We start from the raw sequence: 9606 nt of genomic DNA, 5'->3' as shown, positions 1-9606 counted from the left end.
TATATATATATATATATATATATATCGATAATTGTTATAACTAGAAAGGTGATACCCACCCCAGTGTGTCTAAAAACACCCACTACATCCAGTTTGACCTTTATTTTATGTTCTTTAAGTGTGTTTGGCTCGGCCGGGGGTCGGCAACCTGCGGCTCTTTGAGCACTGAAGTGTCTCCCAAGCCCGATCGATAAAATCCCCCCTTTTTCTCTTTATAAATTAATTTTCATAAAAAATCTGTGAGTTTGGTCAAAGGATAAAATAATACTTGGGAACGTTGGCGGAGTAATAAACAGATATACATCGGATTACCAGCGAATTCTGCGAGAAGGACCTTCACGTTATGCTCTCCTCACAGCCTGCTCTCCATGACTCGGTTCCTTTCGCCATCTTGTCGGCAATATTATTGCTTCATCCCGTTTCGCAGCCTCATCTTACCACTTGAACCCCTTCGAACAAGTTATCGACACCCTTATCCTCACTGGGCAGGTAAGCGAGAATTCGGTGATGAATGAATATGACTTGTATGTGGATAACAAACGAGATGTTGTTTTTGATAACTCCCTCCTTCAATGGAGGGCGCACCTGCGTGTGACGTCACGTCGTTTGCTGTCCGCCATTTTGTATTACCAAGAAACTAAACAAACCGCACGTGCACTGCATCATTGTGTCCACATTTGTTAAAATGGTGAATTTTTACTCATTATTATGTTTTGGCAATTATTTTTGGTTTTGACTTGGAGTCTTGACTTGCGAGTTAAGAGGGATTCGGAATGAGATTGTCACGTCCAAGAAACGGTGTGTGTGGTGTGTGTGTACAGAAATTTCACTTCATGGTGGACATCACCTCACTTTTAAATGGCCCTAACAGAAAGCTGCAAGGAATGGGAAACACAGCTCAGTTGCTTTTCGAAGAGGTGCTGACATTGTTTGCTAGAGACATAGAGATGGGATTGCCGGCTCATTTCCCATCACTGAAACAATTGAACGAGGAGACAAACTATGAACTTGACACCGAGAACCTAAAAAAATGTGATTCTGGCAATGCAAGAAGCCTTCACAGGGTGATTTCAGGAATTCAGAAAGTAGAAAGGTAACGTTATCATTTGTGTTGAAACCCCCTTGAAGCAGACACTTCTGCACTTAACTTTTCAGCATTTACAGGAGGAGACCGAGCAGAACTAGAACTTGAACCGGACGATTTGCAGGACAAGGACGTGTTATGTGGAGTTCTAAATTCAGAGGCTTAGTGACCAAACTCGAAAATCTAGAAAGGTACGGATCTACCCTGGCACTTCAACACTGATGGACTGAAATGCATGATCTTAAAAAACAAGTGTTTGAAGTTTGGAATTAATCACCACAAACCTACAGTAACATGAAGAATTTGGCATTCTGTCCATCTTCGGAATCGACTTAGCTGTGCGAGCAAGAGTTTTCAACTGTGAACTTCATAAAAAGCACACTGAGAAACCAATTGAACGAGGTGAGTTTAAAGTCCGGCTTGAAAATGAAAACGACAGCACACCGTCCAAACATCGGACGACTCTCCATAGAAACTCGACAGGAGAAATCACACAGAACTAGAAGGGCACTCGGTAGAGCGCATACATCCGCCACACAATGCCTGAAAACATATCAGGCCCAATAATTGTTCGAATTATCATGATATATCTCGTTTTTGGCCCAATCTCTCAATGGTGAAGAACAACTTTAAAAATTGAAAAACTCTGTTATCTGGATATGGATTTGGATCTTCACCAAAACTGAAGCAATTCGTCCTTGTCACATCCCCAATGTGTCCACCATGTTTCTGCGGAATCCGTCCATAACTTTTTGAGATATCGTGCTATATATCGTTGCAGCCCGATCTTTCAATGGTGAAGAATCACTTAAAAATTGCAGTAGCCGGATCGGGATCCTCACCAAAATCTAATCAGTTTGTCATTGTCACATACCGGACGTGTCCACAAAATTTCATTTGGATCCGTCCACAACTTTTTGAGATATCCTGCACATAGACAGACAAACAAACAGACACACAGGGGTGAAAACATAACCTCCTTCCACCTTCGGTGATGGAGGTAAATATGGGTAAGCTGACTTGATGTACTGAAGAAAAGTTCATGACCCCATTAATCGATACCAACTCAATAACCATGTATTGCATTAAAATCAATGTTTGTGTCTTTGTCCTGTTCATCAATTATTGAAATAGGGTTTATGTGCGTTGCGGCTCTTTAGATATCGCATTTCTGACCAAATTTGAAAAAATGGCTCTTCTTGTTATTCGGGTTGCTGACCACTGCTAGGCACACAGTCCTTATTCTAGGCGGGAAACATGGCCCCGATCATCCGGTCCTTACCATGACTCATCCAGGTCAGGGGTCATGCAGAGCTTGGCCCATCATTTGATTAGGCCATCACCAAATGGTGAGTGAGAGGGGATGGGCATGACACATCATTGATGGTGTGCAGGCAAGAGTTAATAAAGGGGGGCAGCACCGAGAAGTGGCAGGCAGGAATGGAGACCGAGTGCAGCAACAGGGTGTGTGAGCTTGCCAAGCTGCTGGGTGACGTTCTGACTCCCCCGATCAGTCATGCCTCACTTTTCCATCATCACGCTGGTTCAGAAGGCACCGTGTCTCCTCCCGTTCCTTGACACCCATGGATTTGGCCAAAGCATTCTCCTGCCAACCGACTGTCAGGTTTGGTGCTTGCGAACCTGCTCATCTTGTGGTGACCCCCGCCATATGTGTCTGAGGCTTTAACTTAAGACATTGTCTAGTTAAGGTTCCGTTTGTTCGCTTGGACTGTCCTTGTGTACATATTTGGTAGTGTGTATCTCCTCCATAACTCTAAAATCATGAAACTTAGCAGCCTGAAACTTTGCATGCATACTAAGGGAACCCAAAGGAAGTGCATGAGTGAAAACTGGGTGTTTAGGTGAAATAATACACCTCTTTTGAAGATTATTAAGGCCTGATTTAATTATATCCTTAATCAAGGCTCATCCTTCGTCGACCTGCTCTTCCTCACAGGGGTCTTAATTCGCCATTTTTTGGTCTGCCCACCAATGCCTTGATTTGGAAAACGCAGCAAAGGTTTCTTAACGATGAAGTGCTCAAATGAATTTTTTTCACTTTCCTCACTCATATCATCATACACAACCATGCCAGAGAACAGAGGGGGGGGGGGGCAGGTGGGCCAGTAAGCATGGCCCTACGATTTTGAGGGGGCATAATGTTAAACAAGTAAAGGAACAAAAAATTACACACTTATATTGATTCTTGTTTTATTGGTTAATATCAAAACATTACGACCAGTATTATATAATCTATTGGCCAGTGGGTGGAAGCAAAATTACGACCCATATATTGTCTTGTATACATTTTGAATAAAATGGCTTGCCATTACTTTTTTTTATATATCGTTCTCATTCTTTTATTTTGTTCTGTTACTTGTAAGTACATCATGTACACTACATGTACATGTATATACCCATACATAAATCATATGTATTTAGCACTGATTACAAAAATACTTCATGAGCAGTTTGAAATGGGGGCCGACATCTCCCATCTGGCCTGGGCCTATTACCAGCTTTGTAACACAACATGACCAAAAGTATGCGGACACCCCTTCTAATTGGTGGATTCGGCTATTTCAGCCATACCCATTGCTGACAGGTGTATAAAATCAACATCAACAACAACAGCCATACAATCTCCATAGACAAATATTGACAGTAGAATGGGCCGTCCTGAAGAGCTCAGTGACTTTCAACGTGACATCGTCATAGGATACCACCTTTCCAACATGTCAGTTCGTCAAATTTCTGCCCTGCTAGAACTGCCCCGGTCAACTGTAAGTGCTGTTATTGTGAAGTGGAAACCTTTAGGAGCAACAACCACGAAGTGGTAGACTACACAAGCTCACAGAACGGGACCACCGAGTGCTGCAGCACATCGCATGGAAAAATTGTCTGTCAGTTGCAACATTCACAACTGAGTTCTAAACTGAATCTGGAAGCAACGTCAGCACAAGCACTGTTCATCGAGAGCTTCATGAAATGGGTTTCCATGGCCAAGCAGCTCCACACAAGCCTGAGATCACCATGCACAATGCCAAGTATCGGCTGGAGTGGTGTAAAGCTCACCGTCATTGGACTCTGGAGCAGTGGAAACGCGTTCTCTGGAGTGATGAATCACGCTTCACCATCTGGCAGTCCGACGGACGAATCTTGGTTTGGCGGATGCCAGGAGAATGCTACCTGCCCGAATGCATCGTGCCAATTGTAAAGTTTGGTGGAGGAGGAATAATCGTCTGGGGCTGTTTTTCATCGTTTGGGTTTGGTCCTTTGGTTCCAGTGAAGCAAAATCTTAATGCTACAGTATATGGAAACATGACAGTAGTAAATCGACAAAATGATTTTTAAAGAATTTATTTATTGAACATTTGAAGAACATTTGATTCATTTTAATACGTACACTCGTATTTGGAAGATTTGCCATTTGCAGATTTCAACGCTTTTGCTCTTTCAAGCACAGAACTAGAGTCCTGAAATTTTCTCTTGTGGGATTTCTCCCCAGGCTTCACGCAAAAGTTTGAGCAATTCTGCCCGTGATGTTGGTTTCCTGGATTTATTCCGCAAAGCTCAATTCAATATGGCACAGAAGTGTTCGATGGGATTCATGTCAGGAGACTGACTTGGCCATGGAAGTCGCTTGATCCCATTTCTGTCCTGCCATTCTTTGGTCTTTTTTGCAGTGTGGCATGGAGCTCCATCTTCCATGAACAGAGTGTTGTTTTTCACCATCTGACCAGTGGAGAAGACAGGGAGACGTCCATCCTCAAGGATAGAAATGTATATCGTAGAGTTGATGTTGCCAACACACTCCACAAGCTCGGACCGACCAGCGCTCCAGATTGCTCCCCACACCATCACTGAAACACCACCGTGTTGGACATTTGGCTGCAATCAGTTCAAAGAAAAGTCTTGACTGGGAAGTCTCCAGACCCATATGCACCCGCTGTCAGAAAATTGAGCAAATTGGGACTCATCTGAGAAAATGACAGCTTGCCAAATCTCCAAGGGTCTGTTGGCCATCTTGTCAGCCCTCTTCTTTCTCCTTTGAATGTTGGCTGGTCTAAGAAGAGGTTTTCTCCTTGCTGCTCTCCCATAGTAGCCCAGTTGATGAAGGTACCACACGGCAGTTCTTGAGCTAACTTGGACCTCCTCTGCAACATCTGCTGCCTTGCAACGGGAAGTTTTCTCAATGGACTGCTTGACAACTCGAAGACATCTTTCTGAGGGCCCAGACCGACTAAAACGGGAATCTGTGGATTCCTTGCCTTCACTGATGAATTGCACAATCACCTGATTGACCGTAGAAAGCAGAATGCCAACGTTCTGCGATATCTGACGCTGACTGACTCCACCTTCCGAATGGCCAACAATTCGTGCTCTTTGAAAATCAGAAAGGTCGTGTGCTCCCTGGGTTTGAGACATAGTTAATTGTCATACAAGACCCAGGAACTCGTTTCTGCAAATAAATTGTTGCATATAAGTACAAATAACGAAGTAAAACTGCGTTATAAAGATGAAATGAAGAAATTTTAGGTGTCTATTTACTTCTGTCATGTCTCTGTACAATGACGTAAAATAATGATTATTGTGTTGTGTATACAATGATGATTATTGTGTTGTGTGGAAAATGATGATTATAGGAAAATGATGAATGTAGTGTTGTGTGTAAAATGATAAGTATTGCATTCAGTGTAAAATTATGATTGTTGTGTCATGAGTATGATGATGATGATTGTAAAACTAGAACGGGCACTCATAGAGCGCATACCTTCGCCACCACTACTTTTTTTGTTCTTCGTATGAGTGTGGGGAACTGGTTTCATATGAATGGTTTTATGACACAAACCACATATCTATAATGTCATGACCCCCCCCGACTTTCGGGGGCTACGGACTAAACAACAATCAACTCACGTCATTTTGGCGAGTCTTCACTCGCAAGCTCGGTGAATACAACGTTTCAACAAGAGAAGATAATCTCGTTTGATGCTGGTTTCATGCAAATCGAATTAGAATTGACTGAGTTATGCCGAAAACCGCATATTTTTCAAGGGCGTGACCCCCCCCCCCCGACATTTTACCCCAACCGGTGACATGTGTTATGACGTCATTGTGTCACAAGATTGGGCATTAAATTCTGAACATTTTGGTGCTGGGTTCATGTAAAGCGGACAAGAATTGACCGCGTGATGACAAAAACCGCATATTTTTCAAGGTCGTGACCCCCCCTGACCTTTGACCCCTAACCGGTAACGAGTATGGGTGTCATTGTGTCATATTGCATATCACAAGATGAGGCGTTGAATTCTGAACATTTTGGCGTTAGTTGCATGCAAATTGAATAAAAATTGACTGTGTTATCGTAAAAAGACGATTTTGACCTTTTCGTGACCTTGACCTTGACCTTGACCTTTGACCCGAACGATCCCAAAATCTAATCGAATGCTTCCTGGCTAATAACCAATCATCCCACCAAATTTCATGCAATTTGGTTTAATACTTTTTAGAGTTATACGAATCACAAGATTACAAATAAATAAATAAATAATTGAATAAATACACGCCGACCAAAACATAACCTTTCGCAGAATGCGAAGGTAATGATGAATATTGTGTTGTGTGTAACACCAGTGTGTGCCCTGGTTCAGAATAGGTACACCGTATCCCTGCGTGTCGTAAGAGGCGACTAAAAGGGTTGGCGTCAGGAACTGCATCCGGCCATAAAACATTGTCTCAAAAAAAGGGAACCATGATGTGAAGAAGGTTGTCTTGGGAGCTGCAATGCTAACCACTGTTCTCACAGGGAAAATGGTCTTGAAAATGCCTGTGTGTGTGTGTGTGTGTGTGTGTGTGTGTGTGTGTGTGTGTGTGTGTGTGTGTGTGTGTGTGTGTGTGTGTGTGTGTGTGTAAAATGATTGTTGTTGTGTTGTGTGTAAAATGTTGATTATTGTGTTGTCTGTAAAATTATGATTGTTGTGAAATGATGATTATTGTGTTGTGTGTAAAATGATAATTATTGCATTGAGTGTAAAATGATGATTGTTGTGTTGTGGATAAAATTATGATTTTTACAAGATGACGATTATTGTGTTTTGTGTAAAATGATGATCATTCTGTTGTCTGTAAAATGAGGATTTTTGAGTTGATTGTAAATTGATGATTATTGTGTTGAGTGTAAAATTATGATGAATGGAAAATGATGATTATTGTGTTGAGTGCAAAATAATAATTGTTGCATTGAGTGTAAAATGATGATTGTTGTGTTGATTTTAAAATGGTGAATATTGCGTTGCATGTGAAATGATAATTGTTGCATTGAGTGTAAAATTATGATTGTTGTCATGATTATGATGATGATAATAATTGTGTTGTGTGTAAAATGATGATTATTGTGTTTTGTATGAAATGATGATTTGAAAATGATGATTATTGTGTTTTGCATAAAATGATGATGATTGAAAAATGATAATTATTGTGTTGTGTGTAAAATGAAGAATATTGTGTTGTGTGTAAAATGATGATTATTGTGAAATTATGATTATTGTGTTGAGGGTAAAATGATAATTATTGTGATGTGTGGACAATGATCATAATTGTGTTATGTGTGAAATGATAATTGTTGCATTGAGTGTAAAATGATGATAATTGTTTCATTGCGTAGAAATGATAATTGTTGTGTCATGAGTATGATGATGATGATTGTAAAATTATGATTATTGTGTTGTGTATTCAATGATGATTATTGTGTTGTGTATGAAATGATGATTATTGTGTTTTGTGTAAAATGATGATTATTGTGTTGAGTGTAAAATGAGGATTGTTGTGAAATGATGATTATTGTGTGGAGTATAAAATGATTTCTGTGTTGTGTGGAGAATGGTGATGAAGAGAAAATGATGAATATTTTGTTGAGTGTAAAATGAGGATTATTGTGAAATGATAATTATTGTGTTGAGGGTAAAATGATGATTTCTGTGTTGTGTGTAAAATGATGATTTTTGAGTTGATTGTAAATTGATGATTATTGTGTTGAGTGTAAAATGATGATTAATGGAAAATGATGATTATTGTTTTGTGTAAGATTATGATTTTTGTGTTGTGTGGACAATTATGATTAATGGAAAATGATGATTATTGTGTTGAGTGTAAAATGATAATTGTTGCATTGAGTGTAAAATTATGATTGTTGTCATGACTATGATGATGATGAGTATTGTGTTGTGTGTAAAGCGATGATTATTGTGTCATGTGTGTGATGATAATTTTTGCAATATGAGGATTATTGCGTTGAGTTGAAAATGATTTCTGTGTTGTGTGTAAAATGATGATTATTGTGTTTTGTGTGTAAAATGATGATTATTGTGTTGAGTGTAAAATGAGGATTGTTCTGAAATGATGATTTCTGTGTTGTGTGTAAAATGATGATTATTGTGTTGAGTGTAAAATGATGATTATTGTGTTGTGTAAGATGAGGATTATTGTGCTGTGTGTAAAATGATGATTATTGTGTTGAGTGTAAAATGATGATTAATGGAAAATGATGATTATTGTGTTGTGTAAAATGATGATTATTGTGTTGTGTGTAATTTGATTTCTGTGTTGTGTGTAAAATGATGATTATTGTGTTGTGTGTAAAATTATGATTGTTGTGAAATGATGATTATTTTGTTGTGTGTAAAATGATAGTTGTTGCATTGAGTGTAAAATGATGATGATTGTGTTGTGGGTAAAATTATGATTTTTGCAATATGACGATTATTGAGTTGAGTTGAAAATGATATCTGTGTTGTGTGTAAAATGATGATTATTGTGTTGTGTGTAAAATGATGATTTTTGAGTAGATTGTAAATTGATGATTATTGTGTTGAGTGTAAAATGCTGATTAATGGAAAATTATGATTATTGTGTTGTGTAAAATGATGATTATTGTGTTGTGTGTAAAATTATGATTATTGTGTTGTGTGTAAAATGATGATTGTTGTGTTGAGTGTAAAATGAGGATTATTGTGAAATGATGATTATTGTGTTGAGGGTAAAATGATGATATTATTGTGTTGTGTGGACAATGATCATGATTGCGTTACGTGTGAAATGATAATTGTTGCACTGAGTGTAAAACGATGATTGTGGTGTCATGAGTATGATGATGATGATGATGAAGATTGTAAAATAATGATTATTGTGTTGTGTGTAAAATGATAATTATTGCATTGAGTGTAAAATGATGATTGTTGTATCATGAGTATGATGATGATGATTGTAAAATGATGATTGTGTTGTGGGTAAAATTATGATTTTTGCAATTTGAAGATTATTGAGTTGAGTTTAAAATGATTTCTGTATTGTGCGTAAAATGATTATTATTGTGTTGTTTGTAAAATTATGATGAATGGAAAATGATGATTATTGTGTTGAGTGTAAAATGATGATTGTTGTGTTGATTGTGAAATGATGATTATTGTATTGTGTGTGAAATGAAAATTGTTGCATTCAGTGTAAAATTATGATTGTTGTCA

At 38.7% G+C, this 9606-nt stretch overlaps 1 long non-coding RNA gene across 1 annotated transcript; it reads left to right on the top strand.

Annotated features, from left to right (window-relative positions):
• Positions 1 to 287: 287 nt before the first annotated feature.
• LOC147010251 (uncharacterized) lies at positions 288 to 3426 on the top strand. The gene is made up of 2 exons (XR_015052948.1): positions 288 to 489; positions 822 to 3426. It is a non-coding gene; the product is annotated as an uncharacterized LOC147010251 (long non-coding RNA).
• The last annotated feature ends 6180 nt before the right edge of the window (positions 3427 to 9606 follow it).

The sequence above is a fragment of the Eptatretus burgeri genome, chromosome 17 (genome assembly GCF_056783735.1).
Source record: "Eptatretus burgeri isolate ZD-2024b chromosome 17, Ebu_testis_v1, whole genome shotgun sequence".
Lineage (NCBI taxonomy): Eukaryota > Metazoa > Chordata > Myxini > Myxiniformes > Myxinidae > Eptatretus > Eptatretus burgeri.
The sequence above is the reverse complement of the archived record's forward strand: the minus strand, read 5'-3'. Positions and strand labels throughout refer to the sequence as shown.